This window comes from Malaya genurostris, chromosome 1 (assembly GCF_030247185.1).
Source record: "Malaya genurostris strain Urasoe2022 chromosome 1, Malgen_1.1, whole genome shotgun sequence".
NCBI classification, from domain to species: domain Eukaryota; kingdom Metazoa; phylum Arthropoda; class Insecta; order Diptera; family Culicidae; genus Malaya; species Malaya genurostris.
In genome coordinates this window covers 164680392-164702679 of record NC_080570.1, presented here as the reverse complement: position 1 = coordinate 164702679, position 22288 = coordinate 164680392, and the positions used below count along the sequence as shown (strand labels likewise).

Below are 22288 nucleotides of genomic sequence, written 5' to 3'. Positions count from 1 at the left end.
CCGGACAGTCAGCAGCTTTTGATGTCGGTAATTAGGTTTTGTGATTGTGCAAAGTTCATCGTTGTTTTGATGACGGTCCGGAGGGATTAGGTCGCCGGATTTGGGTCCCGATTTGTACGGACCTGAGTGACTGCAAACAACGACAACAGTTCAAACGGAGTGTGCGAAGCAGAGGCAGAAAAAGAAAAAGAGAGAGAGAGAGCTATTCTAATGCAGTTATGAATTTTTCAAAGTGCTAAAACTAACGGTTTTGGGGCAAATTTTAATCTGCAACTACCTACGGATGAAGGATTTGCATATTTAAAGTTTGCTTCCGATGGAAAGGGGGAAAAGCCAAAATGATTAGAATAAAGTGCCAAAATGGGAGGACATATATTTTTATTGAGAACAAACCTCTAGATGGCCCCATACCAAATTTTATGACAATCTATGCACTATCAGTAGGGCAACGGCTCCCTATTTCATCTGAGCTCCTATTTCCATCTCATCCCTTCACCTCATTACTTTGAACATGAATAATATTCTACAACCTACCTGAACCAAACTGTGAAATGTTTTAAAATGATTATAAAAGCTATTGTCACACTTTCCTATTGAAAGAAATGGTTTTAAGTTCTTCGTGTATCGTTTTTTTCATTTAAAATAAACTCATTTTTCAATTTAGGACACATTTTCGTCTCAAGATTTACAGTTCGTCATGTTTCTGATTATCTACTAATCGATTCGTCTCAAAACATGATCACTTTTTCGCACAATTACACTACCATTGAATGCTGGATGACTTCATAATTAGTAATGTTCACTTGCCACTTGTTTAATTAACGATTTAAAACTTCAAGAATTACCCGACAAACAATAAAAGTCTTTAAAAATATGAGATGAAAGTTTTTCACTTAGTTCACTTGATTGCGCTTTGTTTTCATCTCATTTGGTTTCGCAAAGTTGCCAAGTTATCTCATATTGTTACAAAAAATAAATTGTTTTTCTTCTTCAAATTATTATCAAAAAGTATGTTTTTGGTATCCGTGACATTAGTTTAATTATATTATTGATATTAATATTTAAATAAAACTGTTTTGGCTTCGAATATTACCAGAAAGAGCGTGTTAAATACTAATGAAATAACCATTGTGGCAAATCTAGTAGCACTGGTTTCATTCCGCTATACGCCAACATAACGCTGTGAAGTGTGTGTGTGTTTCATCGGCTGTGCACAGAGATGCCAGATATTTTCATAGAAAATATGTATTACGTTGCATAGAAAGTCTATATCTGTTCTATCTGTTTTCACTAATAAAATGATGTTAAAAGATAGTTCTTTAGATTTCCGTAAGTCATTGCCCCATTAATTAGATAATTCAACGAGTAAATTTTTTACCAATAATAATGTGGAAAAATCCTGGTGGGTACGGTTGTATCGTTTGAGTTGTATATCTGGCAGCGGTAAGGCAGTCGGTCACCAGAATGTCTGCAAGCCATATTTTTCCAGCTGGCAGCGTTTAGTCAGCCATCTGGCAGCCATGCGAATGCGGGTGAGAGTGTAATAGTGGAATATTTTGTTTTGATTGCTGTCTCCATTGCTAATTTATAGGATGAATAAAAGATCAACGATAGGATGAATAAAAATCCATTGAGATGAAATTAGGAGCAGAGTAGTGAAAACATCATTAGTGTTTTTAGCTGTTTTATAAATATTAGTTCAATTTTCAAGAAATGTGAATCAATTTTCAACGTGGAGCAAGCCGAATGAAGCAGTAATATGAAATAGTTACAGTGATTTTAGTGGCTAAATCGGGGTTTGAAGGCGACGTCCTTACAAATGAGATGAAATAGGGAGCCCTTACCCTATTTGAATAATAGCTGATCGTGTCAGACAAGTTCTAGTTTTCATCAAGCTATGGAAAAAGACGCATCAGTGCATTCATGCATAAAAGCAACGCTGAAATTAATGATTTGCGGTACGGAATGGTCCACCATCCCCCTGTATTCTCCCGAACTGGCCCTCAGCGACTATTATCATTTTCAAAATCTGAAAAAGTTTCTGCAGGGAAAGAAATTTTCGTCGAATGCTGAGGTCATTGCAGAAACGGAAGCCTGTTTTTTGAAAGGCATCAAAATCTTGGAGGACCGATGGGTCAAGTGTATCGCTCTAGATGAAGATTTTACTGAAGAATAAAAAAGTTCTCACGGCAAAAACCGAATTTTTCTTTGTTAGGCCCGGGACTTCTTATTCCATGTTGTACGATCCACGCTAGCAATATCAATGTTGTCTGTAGAGCCAAGAAGTATGTGAGACTTGTTGATGATATTCCCGATTTCAAATTTTGAGAGGACTCCACCTTAAACACCAAAGATCACAGCAGATTAAAAATACCCCAAATAGTTGGGAAAACTCTAAACTTTTTCATTGAATTATATCATGGCACGTAACATTATGATGATGACGGATGCATACATCGGACTGGAGGTCGATCATCGTGCACCTAAGGCTGCCAACATGAAAGGATGAGGCTCTAATGAAGAAAAAAACCGACGCGTTAAGCTTAAGACCGATGTACATGAAGAACAATCCGTAAAATGATCAAATTATACTAAAAATTAAAGTATTGTGTTCCTGTTCTAAAATAATCATCACATTCAAAATCCGTCTGTACATAAAGTGCGCACATCTTGTCTTCTTACTAAGTATCTGAACCAGGGATGAAAATAAGCAAGTTTTTTTATTTACAGTAAATAAAAAAATTCAGTATTATCTTTTCATATCACATATTTATTGTACATATTATTAATTTGAAACGAATGATTTTTGATAAGATAAATTTTGGCTTTACTTAGAATTTAAAAAGGTCTTAAATTTCATTTCCTACAATTCAAGACACAATCGCAATTTTAGTTTTGATACCCAATTTTCTAATTCGCGGTGTTCGGTTTTTTGATTCACAATCGGAAATCTTGATTCACATTTTCATGCGCAAAATGGGCTTATTTCCACCGCTGATCTGAACCAAAGAAACGATTGAAGCCTACCCGTCCAAACTTACCCAGACAAAATAATGTGTGTTTCTCTCGCAAAACAAGCTCCCATAGGGTACGTGTTCCCTCATCATTACATCATCGTTGATTGTATTAGGAACGAGAGAGCTCGAATTTGGCACGAACGATTGTCTCGAATTAAATCATTGCCTCGATTTTTCACTTGCTTTCAGTTAACGGAAAAGTAAACTTCGGAAATATGCGTAAAAAAATCGCGTAGTTTTGAAACTCAGCTTAAAAAACCACAGAACAGAAAATATTTTTTCTGATGCCAGAATGTCGTAGAAGTGCATAAAACGTCGAGATGTTGTGGAATCTTAAAAAAAAATTTTGGTTTGAAAAAAAAATCGACTTCCGGGCTTAAAATAATTAAGAAAAAAAAAAGTTTTTTCTTTAAAGTCGACTTTGGGACGCCGAGATCTGGTATAATCTCAAAATATTTTTTTTAATTAATCGACTTTTGAGATTTCCGAGAGTGAAATTTTTTTTTGATACAAAATGTCTTAGAAATGCATGAAAAGTCGAGATCTGGTGTACCCTCAAAAAATTTTTTATTAAAAGTCGACTTTGGAACGTTCAGATCTGGTGCGATCTCAAAAAAATTGTTTTAAAAAAAGTTGAATTTGGGACGTCGAGACCTGATGTAATCTAAAAAAAAAATATTTTTAAAAAAATATCGACTCTTGAACTTAGAAAAAATTTGAGATTTCCGATAGCGAATAATTTTTTTTTCTATGCAAAATGTCTTAGAGTTGCATGAAAAGTCGAGATCTGGTGTAATCTCAACAAAAATTTTTTTTTTGAAAAAAATCGAGTCTTGGGCTCATAAAAATTTTGAGATTTCCTAGAGCGAAATTTTTTTTTATGTCAAATGTCTTAGCAATGCATGAAAAGTCGAAATCTGGTGTAATCTCAAAAAAAAAATTTTTATGAAAAAAATCGACTCTTGGGCGTAGAAAACGTGAAACGTTGAGATTTGGAGTAATCTAAAAAAAAATTTCTTTGAAAAAAGCTCAATAGTTTTGTTTCAAATTAAATCGACTTTTGGGCTTAGAAAATTGTGAGATTTGCGAAAGCGCTTTTTGTTTGATGCCAAATGTCTTAGAAATGCATGAAACGTTGAGATTTGGAGTAATCTGAAAAAAAATATCTTTGAAAAAAGCTCAACTTTGGGACGTCGAGATCTGGTGTAACTTCAAAAAAAATATATTCAACTTTTAAACGTCGAGATCGAGTGGAATCTCAAAAAAAAATTTTTTTTTTGAAAAAAGTCTAATTTGGAATGTCGAGCTCTCAAAATATATATATATATATTTTTTTTTGAAAAAAAATCGACTCTTCGGCTTATAATTTTGAGATATCCGAAAGCAAAAAATTTTTTTTGATGTCAAATGTCTTAGCAATGCATGAAACGTTGAGATTTGGAGTAGTCTGAAAAAAAATTTCTTCGAAAAAAGTTCATTAATTTTGTTTTAACTTAAATCGACTTTTGGGCTTTTTGTTTGATGCCAAATGTCTTAGAAATGCATGAAAAGTCGAGATCTGGTGTAACCTCAAAAACAAAAATTTATTTAAAGTCGACTTTGAAACGTCGAGATCTGGTGCAACAAACCGGGTCTAAATAAAAATCTATAAATCAATCAATCTGGAGCAATCTAAAAAAAAATCGTTTTTTATTAAAAATGTCGAATTTGGGAAGTCGAGATCTGATATAATCTCAAAAAAAATTGAAAGAAATCGACTCTTGGGCCTAGAAAAATTTGGAGATTTCCGAAAAAGAGGCAAATGTCTTAGCAATGCATGAAACGTTGAGATTTGTAGTAATCTGAAAAAAATTCTTTGAAACAAGTTCAACACTTTGGGACGTCGAGATCTGGTGTAACCTCAAAAAAAATTTTTTTTTGAAAAAAAATTGACTCTTGGGCTTAGAAAAAATTTGAGACTTCCGAAAGCGAAAAATTTTTTATTCATGACTAATGTCTTAGCAATGCATGAAACGTTGAGATTTGGAGTAATCTAAAAAAAAACAAAATTATTCAAAGTCGATTTTGAAATGTCGAGATCTGGTGCAACAAACCGGGTCTAAATAAAAATCTATAAATCAATCAGTCTGGTGCAATCTCAGAAAAATTTGTTTCTTTTTGAATGTCGAATTTGGGATGTCGAGATCTGATGTTAACTCAATAAAAAAAATTTTTGAAAAAAATGGACTCCCGGGCTTAGAAAATTTTTTAGATTTCCGAAAGCGCATTTTTTTTATGGCAAATGTCTTAGAAATGCATGAAACGTCGAGATCTTGTGTAACCTCAAAAAAAATATATTCAAAGTCAACCTTGAAACGTCGAGATCGAGTGGAATCTCAAAAAAAAACCAAAAAAATTCAAATTTGGAATGTCGAGATCTCAAAATATTTTATTTTAAACAATCGACTTTTGGGCTTAGAAAAATTTTGAGATTTACGAATTTTTTTTTTCTTGATGCCAAATCTCTTGGAAATGCATGAAACGTCGATATCTGGTGTAATCTCAATCTCTTTTTTGTTTTTTTTAAGTCGACTCTTGTGGAATCAAAAAAAAAAATTCTAAAAATATCGCAATTTTTCTAATTTTCTAACATTAGATCTCGACGTTTCAGGCATTTTTAAGACAAAACAAGAAAACCGGTTAACCGGAAAATTCGCGAAGAAAAAAAAATTTCTTTTTAATTTTTTGAATTAAAAAATACTTGAAATAGATATCTAATTGAATTAAAATAGATATCTAATTTCTTCAAACATTTTTAAAATATATTTCTTGCAATAAAAAAACTTGAAATTATAGCGATTTTGGTACCACTTTTCGACACCCTGAAATACTTCGGTTTAGGTGTGGAGATGCTCAATATTTGAATTTCTCTGAGTAAAAAATGGACCATGCGTCTCCATTAAAGTTCTATTAGAAGGAAACTCATGATGCATAACTACTTGAACTAATCACCAAAACTCATTTATTTAATACAAAACAAAAAACAGAATGGAGCAAAAAACGGAAGTAGGAGAAATATGTTTTAGTTTTTTTAAGTATGTCTTAGCAATGCATGAATCGTTGAAATTTTTTGCTATACAATGCCTAAAACATCCATGTTTTAAAAAAACAATTGGCGGAGTGGTTTCTTCGGAAATGAAAAGTTAAAGTGTTGAAATTTTGGGAAAATTGCAAATGTTGTATAACAATTTTAGCTATCTTTGAAGGCCGACTTCACATTGCTATAGCCTCTACAAAGTGGTCGAACAATTTATTCATTTTAGTTGGTTTGACGTAAAGTCGCCACAACTAAGTTCGGTTTTTGCAATGAGTGAAGGGAAGCATATATTGGAGAAGCCAAATGAACGAGAAACGAAATACCCTGTCGTGTGTTAGAGCCGTGTTTATCACAAGGCTTAGGGTGGCGAAATAGTAGCGCGCAAGCACGGAATGCATAAGAACGCAGGTTTGAGTCCTGTTTATGAGCGCATCTTTTTCCAAAAAATCATCTTTTCCGTGAGTTTCTCATTCATTTGGCTTCTCCAATATATGTTTCCACTCAGTCATTGCCACAATTGAAAGTGGTCGAAGTTTGTCAGTTATTTGTCTTTTATAAACCAATCGATATTTGATTATACATTTCATGCTGTATGTTTTACAGTTTCTAAATTATTTAAATCAATTCTGTCAATGAATAAATTCTTGTGAAACAGAAATCGTTTTTGCACAACACAACTCGATAAACATGGAAACATAAATCCACTGCGAGACGCACTGGCTACTTGGATGGGTGGATATTATTTGAAATTGTACGCCAAAAGAGAACGCTATATCTATTATAAGTGCGTAACCTTCAACTCGGCCTACTTTCTGAACCTGTTCAAACAGTCATTCGCGCCACACACACGGGAAAAAAAGATCACTCGCATTAATTCCAACCGTTTGAACAATTAATGCAACCTGCCACCTCATAAATGAAAGTACAAAATCACCTTTGTATGTATAAAGCACTCTGCATAATTGCTGTAGTAATTTCACTATTTGAGCCTACGAGTGCACGAGCCTCTTTTTCCGCGGGAACACACGGTTGACGATGCACATCATCCCCATCTCGGAGTTTGATTCTATCCAAGCCGGTTGACACACGTGCAACAGCAGCATTTCACTGCAGGTGTGCGGGAATATAGGAACGAACCGTAAAATTATCATTTGCCTTTTTTACAGCCATCCCCCGCCCTCTGTGCAATGCCCTCGAATTGTGACACAATTGTGCTCTGGAAACCCTGCGAGGGGGCGGCTTTATGAATGCACTTTTTTTCCTGGGGGGCAAAAAAAAAGCATCAAAGCAAGCCTGTGCGTGTTTATGTGCACCACAGGTGCCAAACCATGCGCATCTGTCAGACAAATTTCAAACAAAGCCAACCGACAACGCTGATCCGGTGAGGCTCATTCATTTTATCCGATGATATGTTTTTAAAGTTTGAAAAACAAAAATTTCATCCCCGGAAGCTTCAACCGGTTTTCATTTGCCCGTTCAACTTTGTCTAGCATCTAGCGTTGGAAGCACTGAAGGAAGGAAATTCTCACTCATATGATAAATTCTATTTTTTTTAAGGGAAATTGGATTAACATTATTCAAACCTATGCTAATTAGGAACCCATTTCAAAGCAGATATAGTATTCTGCGAATGAATGTAATTAAAAACTTCTCCTTTTCGGATCTGATTTGACGTCTGCCTCCAAAAATGTTTACCTTAGAAAAAAAAAATCGCATTGCCACAGCACAGATTTCGTGTGGTTCAGTGAAATCTGATTAATCCAGTCTCAGCCGAATTCAGTATAATGCAAAAATTATGCTATCTAAACGGTTGAGGTTTCATCAAATGAATGAGAGCAAAAAAAAAATGGTTTAATTATTACCTCGCGATTTTCCCGGGGCTTGCTTTGATGGGATCCAAGTGTACCGGGATAAGAAAAATAATATTCTGTCAGAATTCAAATGATGCTATTACAAATAATATCCCGCACTGATTAAGGATTGCGGATCGCACCGTCGTCTGCAGCAGAAATAAAAAGTGCTCCGGGTGCCGCACCCTCACAAATAACCAACCAGAAGTGCTTCGTAAACCGAAGACCCGCGGGAAATTCAATCCCGCAATTCTTTTTGCCCCGGCGAGAAGCTGGCATCGATTACCACCCCCCCCCCCCACCCCCTCACAGCCCCCATATCGTCCCGAAATAGCTCAGACCAGCAACAAGTGAATAAGATAAAAAAAATACTTAGATACCGGTTTTTATCGGGTACCTTCTCCGCCCTGGCCGATCTCGACGGCGCCGTCAACCAGAACCAAACGAGCGATGATACTACAATCAATCATCTCCCCTACCCACCCGAACGAAGAACCTGAACTATTGCGCTCCCCCCAGTTTGGGGGGTTCCACCTTCCACCTTAATCCCTAGCCACCCCCTAGGTTCCACCTTAATCCCTAGCCATGTTTTTCTAATGTTGCCTTGCCCTCCTACCTGCCTGCCTGCCTGCCTGCCTGTCTATGCGACGCTCACAAAAGAAAAGTGGTCGCAGTAACCATTGCTTCGGTATGGTTACTGAACCAAAGTGACCGTCATCGCACTTATCATCACACCGAACCGTCATCGGAGTAGGCCCTGGTTTTATACAAATGATCCGTACACGTGCTGTCCCAGCTTTCGGGATTCGGGGGGGTTCGGATCAGAAGAGCGCGGTCAAACCCCCTTTCCCTAATGCTATTGCTATCTGTTGGCGGAGAAAGAAAGATGGTGGTCTCTCAGTCGGCTCACTTTGGCTTTTTCGGTGAACGGAAAATGTTCCGGGGACGGATGATTTCGTGACAGATAAGCTAAATGTGATACCGAAAAGGTAGACAGACGAGATGGATGCTTTTTAACTTGATACGCTAACACACGTATCGGATCGAAGGCTGTCGGGTTTCGCAAACGAAAACGGATTTCAATTGGCCAAATTAAAGTGGGATTGTTGCATGTCATTTGAAGAACAAACAAAAGCGGGCTCTAGGTGACTGCCTCGAGTATCTTCGGGCGAATTGAAAATCGGTAAATTTTCCAACAACTAAATCCGCATGTCAAACATCGTTTTTTTTGTTTAGTCATAATCCATCTGACTACGAATGTACCTTCCATGGGAAAATCGTTCGTGCGTGTAAAAAAGCCATAATATCTATCGAGCCATAAATCACAACCTGCTTCATTAAATTGCTCAGCTAATGTTATAAATGAATTACACGGATTTTTTCACTCTCTCTCTCTCGCTCGCTCGCTCTCTCCGCGCGTATCAACACTCACCCGTATTAGCACCCATCCATTACGGTAACGAGCTAGATAATGATCTGCCATTTTGCAGGAAAGTGTAGTAGAAGAAAAAAAAACCATAAACAAACAGCTAGGTTGTGTTTGCTCGGATCACCGTTTTCTTTTTTAATGCTTTGGCAGTCCGTTAAAACCATATCGCGCATGTTTGGATACAAATTTGATATGAAATAAACACGCACTAATTATAGCACCTGGACCGGTGGTGACCCCTCGCGTGCGCCCCTCCCCAAACTCAAGTTCGTTTTTTTTGCTATGTGCCAACCCGAGAGCTAGCTCAATTGTGGTCAACACACTTCCACTAACCGAACGTTGGAATTTTCCGTAGCTTATAGCTCGGAGCTAGCAGCAGAAAAAAAGTTAATACATTGCACAAGGGGTCCACAAATGAGGGTGTCGTACCGAGCAAATCATCATCAATTATCGGGACGACTTTCGGACACGAGTTTCAATCAACCGGATTGGACTCGATTGCGAATTCTTTTTTCCTATTCTCTCTTGCTCTACGTTGCCAAGCCGCTGATTTAGATAGTCAATTACCACGGTTTGCTATTGGTCTCCGGAGGAACGATTACAGCTAAGCGGGCTTTCTTGTTCTCGATCGTTTTCTTTTCGCAGAAATCAATCAATTGTGTTTCAAGTGAACGAAAACCCACTTTCATCGGAATTTTCTAAAGACATTTTCTTTACCTAAAGTCAATAACGTATTTCGAGGGAATGCAAATACTTTTTTTTACTTCAAACAAAGTAGGCGATTATCGGAAGCAAATTGAGTTTGACAGACAATTTTCAAACGGAGTTCAAATAAAGTGCATTCTATTTTGGGTCTGTGCCTGCTGGCCACCAGTTTGAAAACAACTTTTTTCGTCATTTTACGATTCAAAATCAACTTCTAACCATCTGTCACGTGCAGCTGTGATATTTTTTTTGTTGTTGCATGTTTGTCTACCCCGTGAGGGAAGAAACAAAGCAACAAAAAAGCAAATGATAAAAAATAAAACATCCTATCAAAATATAATTTTCCAACAAACCCAGCTCGCAGCACTCGACGAGTCGTAAAATTTGCCATAGCAACTGCTCCGCTGGAAGCAACATTAGTACATACGTAAATCAAATCAAATTTCACAAACACACATGCTCATTCGTTCGGGGCCGGGTCGGCTGCAGGTCGCTCGAATCCAACGACGCGGACAATAATTTGCACCGTTTTATTCTGTTCGTGCTTCAAAACCTCGACTTCATTTACCAGCGAGCGGTGACAGTTGTGCACGTGGTTGGAAGCTTTTCGCCAGTTCAAGTTCAAAGCCTGCTGCGCTTTGCTGCGGCAGTTCATCGTCTTTCTTTCTACTGCACCGAAGACCGCTGGGTAGTGGAAATTTGCTAAAGAAATAACATTTAGGGGTTTTTGGTTTGTACAAAATGTACATATTTTGTTTCGCCTTCGGCTCATCAGTGCTTAAAGTTGTTCAAAATTAATCATCATCTCCGCATTTTTGAACATGAAAAACTGTCCAAATATAACTGAATGCAAATGGCAGTGTGAATTGATGTGTCTTGTGGAAGTCTTACAGATTGAGTTAGTGAAATGATCACCAAAGAAAAAGTTCATGACTAGTAATGAAAACAATTTGGAATTTTACACGTGAATACGTTTTACTTTACTATGGGATGGGTCTCTTTTCAAAATTCACCCTTTGGAAGAATGGGTAGAACTTAATCGTGAATATCTCGAGTTGTACTAAACACAACAACCTAATTTTTTTCTGGTCGTATGCCATTTTGAATATAATATAAGTTCTACTCCCCACCAAGTAGAAAAAAAATTATTAAAATTCTTCGTCAATCAAATCATCATTTTACAGTAAACTCAAGATTAAAATATAAAACAGATAGAAATGGTACCAAAAAACTATTTTCTTCCCAATCCCAACGCGGTGGAAATTAATTGTTAATTCAAGATTCCATCAATCAAACATTGGATAGAAGACAATAGAGACACAACGAAATTAAACTTACAATTTCTCAACCGGCGAATTAAAGAGATCGCCTGATAGGGGAAATGTACAATAAGTGAACAGTCAGATCAAATACCAAGTTCCTTTGCTACCGGGAAGTCTTCTGAGTTTTGTATCATCACATCCACAGTAGTTCAGTTGGCAGAACGATTCGATTTGTAACTGTCTTTGAGAGCTTCTGGTGTCAGTTCTGGGATTTGGTTTTCATTTTTTGTTTTTGATTTCATCAATCATAATTTCAGTCTGTTTTTTCGTTGGGTAATAGAGAAAAGTTCTGCCTAAGGTGTGTTTTTTGAGTCATTTATTATTTTGGTTTTACTTGTGAAAGAGACAAAAACGAAAACATTTGAAATCAAACAGTTTATTTGTTTTTAGTTCCTCGGAGAAAATAAAGACAAAAAATGTTCACTCAATCAATAATTAGGAGATATCTAGATCTGAATTCTGGTCCTGAACACTGGATCTGGTTACCGAAAAAGGTTTCTGAAGGCCTGGATTCTGGACTGAGATTCTTTATCCGGATATGAATGAGCTTGAAGCAGAATTCTGTACTTGGATTCGGAACATAGATCTGGATTCTAGACCTGGACCGAGATTGTGAACCTGAACTCCTTACAGAGACCTTAACGTAGATTTTAAACCTGAACCTGAATTCGAAACATGGACTTGGATCCTGGAACTTTTGACAAAGTTCTGAAACTAACCGTTGAACCTAGACTGTGGACGTGAGTTCTGTGCCTGGATTATTGACCAGTATTTTACCCATGGACTAATTTCATGAACTGTCTTCCTGATCGGTATTCCGAGCTTGAATTTTGGAACTACATTTTTAACTAGTCGAAATTGAGTACTTGAATTCAGTTCCAGTTTCTGAATACTGGTCCAGAATTCAGGATTTGGTCTGGTGTAGATAAACAATTTTTTAAATTAACGAACATGATTAAAGTGAATAAATTTTCTAGAGACATTTATTGACAGGTAGATCGACCTCGTCATCATCTTCTTCTAATGTCAGTTATGCTGGTATATTAGGTAGAAATCTATCACCTATTTCTTCTAATGTAAATAATCAAAACACAGGACCGCCTAGCAGTTCATCTTCCAACGAAAACAATTTATTAATAGGTAGACCGGTCAAATCATCTTCTTCTAATAGCAGTCTACCTACAAATATTCCTTCAATGCCATTCGCTTCTTTAAATGAAGTCGATTTGAGTCCTATTGAAAATGAAGTCTCACTGAAATATGATCATATTTCAACTCAAGTGTTATCACAAGATGACATTATTGAGACGAATTTTGACGAAATTAAATCAATTATTAGGAAACTCAAAAACATGAAGGCTCCTGGTAATGATGGAATTTTTAATATTCTTATTGAAAATCTTCCCGATGTTGCCTTGAGACTCCTGGTTAAAATTTTCAACAAATGTTTTTCATTAGCTTACTTCCCAAAAAGATGGAAAAACGCTAAAGTAATTCCTATCCTAAAACCTGATAAAAACCCAGCAGAAACATCAAGTTATCGCCCAATTAGCTTACTTTCTTCAATCAGTAAACTTTTTGAAAAAATTATCTTGTTGAGAATGATGACTCATATAAATGAGAATTCAATTTTTTTACCAGAGCAGTTTGGATTTCGTCATGAACATTCAACTACTCATCAACTTGTAAGAGTTACGAACATGATAAAAGCGAATAAATCTTCTGGATTATCCACTGGAGTTGCTCTTCTAGACATAGTAAAAGCATTCGAAGGTGTTTGGCACAAAGGTTTGATAGCAAAAATGTCTGATTTCCAGTTTCCTATTTATTTGATCAAAATGATTCAAAATTATTTAACTGATCGTACTCTTCAGGTTAGCTATCAAAATTGTAAATCTGAATCCCTACTCGTACTAGCAGGTGTTCCTAAAGGTTCAAGCGTAGCTCCAATCTTGTATGGTATTTTCACTTGCGATCTTCCAAATCAACCTGGTTTGGTTGTCGATCTCTATTCTGTGACGATACAAGTCTGGTAGAAATCTACGAGTGATCTGTAGTCGCCTACAAAGAAGTTTTAATATTTTCAGTGATTATCTGTCGACATGGAAAATTTCACCAAATGCAAAAAAAAAACGCAATTAATCATTTCTTCTCAGAAGTCAATAACTTCCTTTCTTTCATAAAGACAAAAAACTCTTTGTTTGGTGTTAAACCGAATGAAACGGTTAAAACTAAACGCCTCAAACAATAAATAATCGATTTGAAACGAACCATTCAAGTATAACGATCAGAATATGGCACTCGAGAAAGTGATACTATTTCTTAATAATGCTTGATCTTACACCTCTGAAAATGGTCCGGAAGCGAATAGTAGAGTTCGGGTGGGAAGTGCAATCGCATGCGGCTTACTCACTAGCTCCAGCCCCTTCAGATTATTTCCTATTGGCGTATACACCGAAGAAGAAGTAAAAAAAATAAATGGGTCGAGAAGCGGATTGGCGAGAAATCTACAAATTCTCAGAAATAGAAAAAAAGTGCAGCTGTCCAATGTCCAACACTTTGAAATACACAAACTAAAAATTTTCCTTCCAAAATAGACGTTTGTTTTTAGTTTTTCAGGTTTTATTTGTTTTTTTTTTTGGCTAATAAAATAGATTATATATTGATGTTAGATGTATAACAGTTTAACCACCGTCATTTTATCTCTTGAAGTAAGAGAATATCTTGAACAATTCAATGAGAGAGCGGCCTGAGATGAAAAAAAGTAAACCAGTTATGATAACTGAAATGACAATTACAAGATAGACATAAATTGACTTTTTCAGTTGTCATTTTTTAAATATTTCGAAACACATCTCAATACACTTCAAACAATAGAAAATATCGATTTTAACTTGCTGGTGATAAATGAAAACTCAAATGAAAACCGCCACCCTTCATTTACCATTATGGTCGGAGAGAGTTTTTGGTTATCGAGTTGATGTAGTCTAGTCTTCATTCGCACTTGGTCACTACCCACAGTGAAGACAATGACTAGACTACTTGGCAATACAAACTGAGCAAGCAAAATTTTTTAGTGACTAGGTACGATTATTCAGTTGACGATGAATTCTGAAAGCTTCGGCAACAAAAGTTAAATGAATGAGAAGCGATATGCTGACAGTCAACGGCAATAAATTTCATTTTCATCTAATAATGTTCGAGTGAAAAGGAGTTTCACCTCACTGATGCCATCGCGCAAGATTTAGATCGTATGTCAAAAATTATCGGTTTAGAGTTTTTTCAATGCCTTGGTAAGAAATTGGGTGGCTGAATATTTATCTACGAAAAAGTAATGCTCAGTATGGCAAGCAAATTGCAGCTGACGTAGAAAAAGTCGCAATTTTGTTTGAATCTGAACTTCGAATAGCTGTTAAAGAACCGTTAATCGGAGTTTCAAAAGTCTCATGATTTGTTTGCATCACTACAAATGGATGAATATTTGTGTATGAAGAAGTAATGCTCAGTATGGCAAGCCAATTGTAGTTGAGGTAGAAAAAGAGGCATATTTGTTAGAGCCGGAACTACGAAAAAGAAAATATACTTAAAATGGCATTTAAAGAACCGTTTATTACTATTTCAAAAGTCTTACGATTTGTTTGCATTATTAATAATAGCTGAGTAATAATAAACGAAGAAGTAATACTTAGTATGGCAAGTCAATGGCAGCTGTGGTAAAAATGAACCAAGTTTTCTAATAACTGAAACTTCGAAAAAGGAAATATACTTCCAATAGCTTTCAAATAACCGAATATTACTGTTTCATGCCACTACATTTAAGATGTATTTATTTGGGTAAGAAGGAATTGTTTGTCTTTGATTTACTGTTTATTTAGGAATGTAAACTGCCTTGCACTGATAAGACGGAGACGAAGTACACTGTTTCAAACATTGTTCACAAATGAAGCAGTCCATGAAGAAAGGGGAAAATGATCGTGGTGTTCAATAGTTTAAATTTCGGGATAGATGTTGAAATTTTGAACACTAAATTCTCGAGAAAGAATCACGATGAGGCCGATGAAGGATGACAAACTCTCCCTGAAAAAACTTTGATGTTATACCAGGTGGGCCAGTTAATTTTGGCGGATTTTTTTAATTTCATTTTGATTGTAAGTAATAAGTTCTAGATACTTTATTCAAAGTAGATACCTTCGAAAGTTAGGCATTTTTTCTATCTTTCCTTCAATTTACGTATACTAGATCGAAAAAAACTGTTAATCATTTGAAACTAATGAAAACAAATGATAATCGGTAGGGGTCAAATCCGGGAAATATAGTATGGTATGGGGTGAAAGCTCCCACCTGAGTGCAGAAATGATGTTTTTGACTGCTTTCGCTGTGTGTGAGGGCTTTGTTGTGCTGCAATTCGATTTTCTTATGTCTTGTGGGACATTCTGGTCGTTTTACGAGCATTTCTTTCATTTTCTTTCGGTCGATGTCGATGGTTGCCCAGGATCGACCGATGATTTTCTGCGCTTAGGTTTCGCGTTATAAACTCATTTCACATCTTTTGTCACGATTCGGAGCAGAAAACCCTTTGCTTAATGACGGGAATTGAATATATTGGTTGATCTGGGCAGCCGGCTACCGAGAATAAATTATTAATTTATCAAACAAACAAGTCTTTTTTAACTATTCATTCAATATACAGATATATATAGCTGATTTTTATCATTCAATTTATAGTCTTGAAAACAAGACCTAATACAACTTTTCTTTGAAGCTAGCAGCAAATTGATAAGTTAAATGCAGTTGAATGAAGAGATAATTTAGTAAAATCAGTAGTAATCAGAAGTGAAATGTTGAAAATATCTTCCTGCAATTGTCACTTTTTACGGCATGGAAGCAGGAACCCTGTGGATCTATTCTTGGCTCATTTTTTCCGCCGGATTCCACACGACATCTAGGCTGGTACTGTCCGGAGAAAGATAATAGGTACTATCAATCTGCTAGCGGACTCCAGCTCCAGTATCTTTGAATTTCAAGATGCTTTATTCAAAGTAGATACCTTCGAAAGTTAAACTTTTTTCTACATCTTTACTCCAATTTACGTATACTACGTCAAAAAAAAAAACTGCTCATCGTTTTAAACGGGAAACACCGATGAAAACAAATGATAGTCGGTAGGGGCAAATTCCGGGGATTATGGTGAAATTTGGGGTAAAAGTTCCCATCTGCGTTCGGAAATGATGTTTCTGACTGCTTTCGCTATGTTTCGTTGTTCTGCAATTTGACTCCTGTGGAGCATTATGGTCGTATTCCATTTACTTTCGGTAGCGATTAGGTTTTATGGTTGATGTCGGGATTCTCGTAATAAACTGATTTCTCATCTGTTGTCACGATCCGGAGCAGGAAACCCTTTGTTTTCTCAATATAAATCAAATTCTGTTCAAAGTATTGTCGTTCAGTTCATACGGAACTCATTTTCCCACCTTTTGAATGTTTTCCATGACGAGTAGACGACCAGCAGAATCGGTTTGGCAACTAACGTTCAACCTTACCGCCATTTTTTTGGCTTTGAGTATTGTTTTCGTTTGACAATTTTTGAAATTCGGCTGTAAAATTTTTTTTTAATAATCTGACATACCAACTTTTAAATCGTTTAAACCAACTTCTAAAACAAGTTGCGACCGATGGAGCACGTTCTCCGTAAGCTTCACCGAGAATTCGATGGAATTAAGCTACACTTTTTGCAAAATAAAGTAATGATTCAGCTTCTGAATACTGGATTTGGATTCGGTAACTGAATTTTGGAATGGATTCCTGAACTAAATTCGGCTCGACCCGAACTCTGAATTTAATTTGAGGTTTAGAATTTCGATTTAGAATTTAGTTCCAGATTACAGGTTCAGCAAATAAAACTCTGAAACTGGTTGACTAGATTTTTGGACTGAATTTAGTTCCTTTTTAGTTTAGTTTATGTTCGAAATTCGAATCCAGAGTTCTGATTTAGGATTTTATTTTTGGAATTCTGGAACAGAGAAGAAATTCAGGGCATGAGCTCTGGATTATGGAACTAAATGTTAGATCTTCGAACCTGAGTTATACTGATTTCTGAACCAGAATTTAATTCTTGAATTCTGTTTCAGAATTTTGCTCCTAAATTATGTTTCAGAATTCTAAACCTCCATGATGGAGCTAAATTTGGATCCTGAATTCAGTTTCAGTTCCTGAACCTTGGTCCGGATTGTTGGGTCTATTGTAAATAAATGATGGCAAAAAGTACTCAGCAGTTGTGAGCATCGAATAAATTCGGTCAATCGGTTCTTTTAAGAACCATTAAAATGATCCCAGAGGATTATGCGAAGCTTTCCTCTACTGATCAGGTAAGTCCCAAAAATAAACCACAACCAAATTGTTTGTTGTATTTTTTGCTAACATTTGACTTTATTTGATAATTCAATTTATGGTCGAATATGTCTGTTGTCAATAAGTTGAATTTAAGTATAACTGAATCGTTATAATTCTTAAAGCGAAGCTGTAAAAATCTCAACTAATACGAATGATTATCTATATTCGGAAGTGTGAAAGAAGAATGTTAGTTTTCACGTTCTCCAGTTTTGTCTTTGACATTAACCGCCCGCCATTTTTCTCGCTTTCCCATTTTCGTTAATAAAACAAGTTGTTTATTTAAAGTTATTGAAGAAACTGTAAAAGGAAGATCTCTGAAGAGATGGATTTTTTTACAATCTCTTAATTCAAACATTTTTGCACTACAACCAAAACAGCTTAAAAAGAACCGTTAAATATAGTGTAGGGTGCCAACATTTTGAGGTCATCTCTAATTCCGTAAAGCGGTAGTGCTCAAAAGTATGAGCACTTCAATAAAAGTTCCTTTAAAAAATTTGAGTCGAAACGGATCTGGCGGTTGAAATTATGAGATTTAGACAACGAAAATAAATTTTTTTTTGATGCCAAATGTCTTAGAACTTGGAAATCTAGTGTCAACACAATTGTTTTTAAATCGACTCTGAAACTGAATATTTTGAGATATACAATATCGAAAATTTTTGTTAATTCCGAGCTGCAAAACTGCATGAACCATCAAAATCTGGTGTTATCTTGAGCACCATTTTTTTTTTGAAAAAAAAAAGAAATAGTGATGTCTTCCAACCGCAGCTTCAAACTCGTTACCAAATCAACAATTTTTTTTTATAACATCACTTCTATTCGCTCAATTTACTGTAAGATGCCTGAACCGATCTCAACAACTTATGAGTTCGATCGAATCTGATCAAGTTTAAAGAAAAAATTATATATTCGTAGAAGTGACGTAACCGACAAATCGCACTTATACGCCAAATGTAAACAATTTTAGGCTCGTTTGAATGACAAAAAAGAAAGGTATTATCATATCACTAGACGGACGGGGAAACGATGTTTTGGTTTGATTTTTAGATTAATTTTCTAATTCTTTCTTTTCATGTATATTGTTTAAAAGTTCCGATAGAATTTTTATGTAATTAAATTAAATACAATTTGAAGTCCATACCGCAGTATATGAGGTCTGATGACCCGTTTGTGGAGTTCTTTCTGCACATTTTTTTACGTTACAAAAAAAATAAAAAGATTTATTTAAGCGGATTTCTTCGGGCAAACCGCAAAAATGCGCCTAAAGCCACTAGACTAGTTGAACCGATTTGTATAAAAAGAAAAAAAAAACCTGTTGCACTCAATGTCCTTCGTGACAAAAGTAAATGACAAAACGAAAAAAATCGTAGCGTAGATTCCTCACACGGAGCACAGAAAATTTACGTCATTCAACCTTGAATTTCCAGTCGCCGTTTTCCCGGCACTTCCGCGCTCATCTTTCCTGGTTCCGCCGTTCATACTGTTTTTTTTGTTGTTTTGTTCTTTTGAAGCTACTACTGAAGATGAGGGTCATGGTGAGCTATCCTGCCCAGTGGGGACTACCGTTATTGTTTTCATTTTCAACAGACTCGACGAAGGATGACAATTTTTTGCCATTGGAAACCCGTTTTTTTTTACTTCCCGTTCACGTGTTTAATTCAGTGGGAATGGAATTTGATTTATTTGATTTATGGGCCTTTTTATGTAACCAATTTTGTAATGCTTTGATTAACTGACGCCATTCAGGACAGGCCATATGAGACGACGAGCAAAGACATGCTCTGATAAGTAGAAGACTAAAGCGCCAGCTTGGTGAATGCATGCTCTCCTGATCATAGTAGGCGACGACCAACGCACGTGGCAACGGACAGTCACTATAGGCAAAATGGTTGCCTTGACAACAAAACTACAGTTGACTACAGGGTAGGAGCAGAGTAAGGTTCACCAAATCTAAGCATAATTGATATTGACATCGAATATTTATATGTTTCTACTTTCTACCTCGATCCGTAGAGCTTCAAAAAAGTAAAAAAAACTCAAATCCCCGTGTGAGAATATGAATGTTTATGACATCGAAAAAGATATTTATATTTTAGAATAATTTTCCGATGCCACCAGCCTGTGCCATTAAACTGTCTCTGATTATTCTAAAATTCAAAACCATTTCAACCGCTTCAGCTTCCGGGAGAACGGAGAATTTTGCACCTGGTTCGGTTCTCGTCGGCTAGTGGCAGAAACACCAGAGAAAAAAAACTGCTCTGCATAACACCTAGCCCGTGTCGGTCGCCACAGAGTCTCCAAGGTTGCACAGCACAACCGCCAACCGCCTGCTACGATGTGCTGCGAAATTTTCAATTCAAAGCTAGACACTTGAGTACGCGTCAATGGTGGAAAATATCACATCCCAGTCGGCGCTGATGATCGGCAAGCAAAGACTGCAGAATTGCATATTTCATGAGCCTTTCAGAGCAATTCCGGGCGGATGCCCTTGTTCAAACTTGCCCGTTCCGATCCAGTTCAATGTGAAAACGGTGGGAGTTTATTTAATGGAAACGCCCGGTAGTTTGATAAATCAAACCGAAGCTGAGTTCCAAAATGGAGTCAATATAAAATCCACTAACGCAAATAGTTCCAGTTAAGCCAAACCAAACGAACGGTTGTTGTTTCCGCAGATCCATTCCATTACCAACACCACCAGCTCACAACCGTCTGAATACAGGTAAGCACTTGTAACATATTCGAATGCCAAATAAACAACTTTTACCATAATTGCGTGCCACCCGCCGTTCCACGAAATGAAAAATGAAATAATTACTGCATTCAAACATATTACGGTATGATTACCACACTTTCCTTCCCACTTCTACAACCGAGCACTGTTGCACACACAGAAGTGCAATCGAAGTGCGGTGTGAAAATTCATTCCGATCGTGCAGCGTTCAAAAGGTCCACTGAAACTTATGTGATGTACGATGCCATACACTTTTGAAATTATACACCCAACATCCTAGCATTGCACAACGGAAGGAAACGGCGTCGTCGTCGTCGTTAGCGTCGGCATCAGTAGGCTTCTTTGCCAATGAGTGTTGATTATGACAGATGCACAGAACTCACCACGGCTCTTGGTTGTGAAATCGGTTTACCTGCACTTAAACTGTGCCTTTCAACGCCTACTGCCTACTGCCTACAGCAGCCTACTGTGACTGCTCGGTTTCATGGCTGGTGTCGATGATGGCGATTGCATGTAATAATATATATTCATGAATCCAATTTATATTAATAGTTAGTGATTAAAATTTACGTTGCCACTTTCGGTGGCAGAGGTCCTCTTCTGTACACAGTAGCGTACACCAGGTTGCAACTTGTTTTACATTTTGATAGAGTCATGTGTAACATACTCCTCATGCGGTTGCAGTTAAATCCTGAATAATTGGCGGTAACTTTCTGCGGTCAGTTTCGAGTATTCGGCGGATGCGGCGACCATCGTTTGAATGTCCCAGGTGGTAACCGAATAACTTTCTGTAAACTAATTTCTAGCTGGAACAATTTCACAGTCTACTAATACCAATCCCTAGGTCAAACAAACAGACTGTCTCGGAAAAAATTTCTCGTAATTCAATTAACAAGTAAGAGAAAGGTTAAAACTACAAAACCTACGTGATCGCCTTCGGTTTCAATCAGGGTTCGAAGGAAGAAATAAACATCTAATCATATTTGATGCAAGAGTAGCCCGTCTTTGTGAATGTTGGATTTCCGGTTTGCGACTCGACATAACGAACTTTTAATGGTTCTCGTCGCTTTTATTGTACCCTACACAATACGGTTCCATTCTAACTGTCAATTTACGATCAAATATACCCCATAATGCATAGACAATTAACTTTCCAAAAACTGACAAACTTTGTTCCATCTGCAACCGTTGGCTCCCGTTCCAGAAACTCATTTCGAACTTTGCACCACAATGCTCATGCGTTGGCTTGCATGGAAATCATGGATTTTTTTTGTTGTAGCTTCTCGAACGAAACCAAACCCATTATCATTTCTCTTCCGCAAAATTCGACTAAACTTTTGTGACACTGAAAGCGAATAATCCGCAAAATATACAAAACTATTCCAAAACAATCTGTTGCTATCTACAGCTCTCCCCCGCAGCATGCCATGGATTCTGGGCAACTTTTCTGCGGACGATCGATTATGGGCCATAGCCTAGCAACGACCCAGGCAATAAAAATAAATAGCAGCAGCAGTAGTAGTAGTAGTAGGCTACGATGGGACGATCAGAAACACGTCGAAAGTAATCGAACGAAATTTGTGACTGGTCGAAGTAGGCCTTCACCGAAGAGTGTTTCTTTTTTTTTTTTGGTGCGATGTTTTCTTTTTATTCGCACTTATATGTGGATTTGATTCTGTTCACGCGCTGGGGCGCAAAAACTCTTCAACGGTGCCGGTTATTGAATGTAGTTTGTTTTTCCTTTGACAGCCTGGAAACATTTGTTCGG

General features: G+C 36.8%; 1 protein-coding gene across 1 annotated transcript in view; it reads right to left on the bottom strand.

Moving 5' to 3' along the window:
- LOC131426656 (uncharacterized) overlaps positions 1–22288 on the bottom strand; it is a 234547-nt gene that overhangs the window by 18603 nt on the left and 193656 nt on the right. The window lies entirely within an intron of this gene.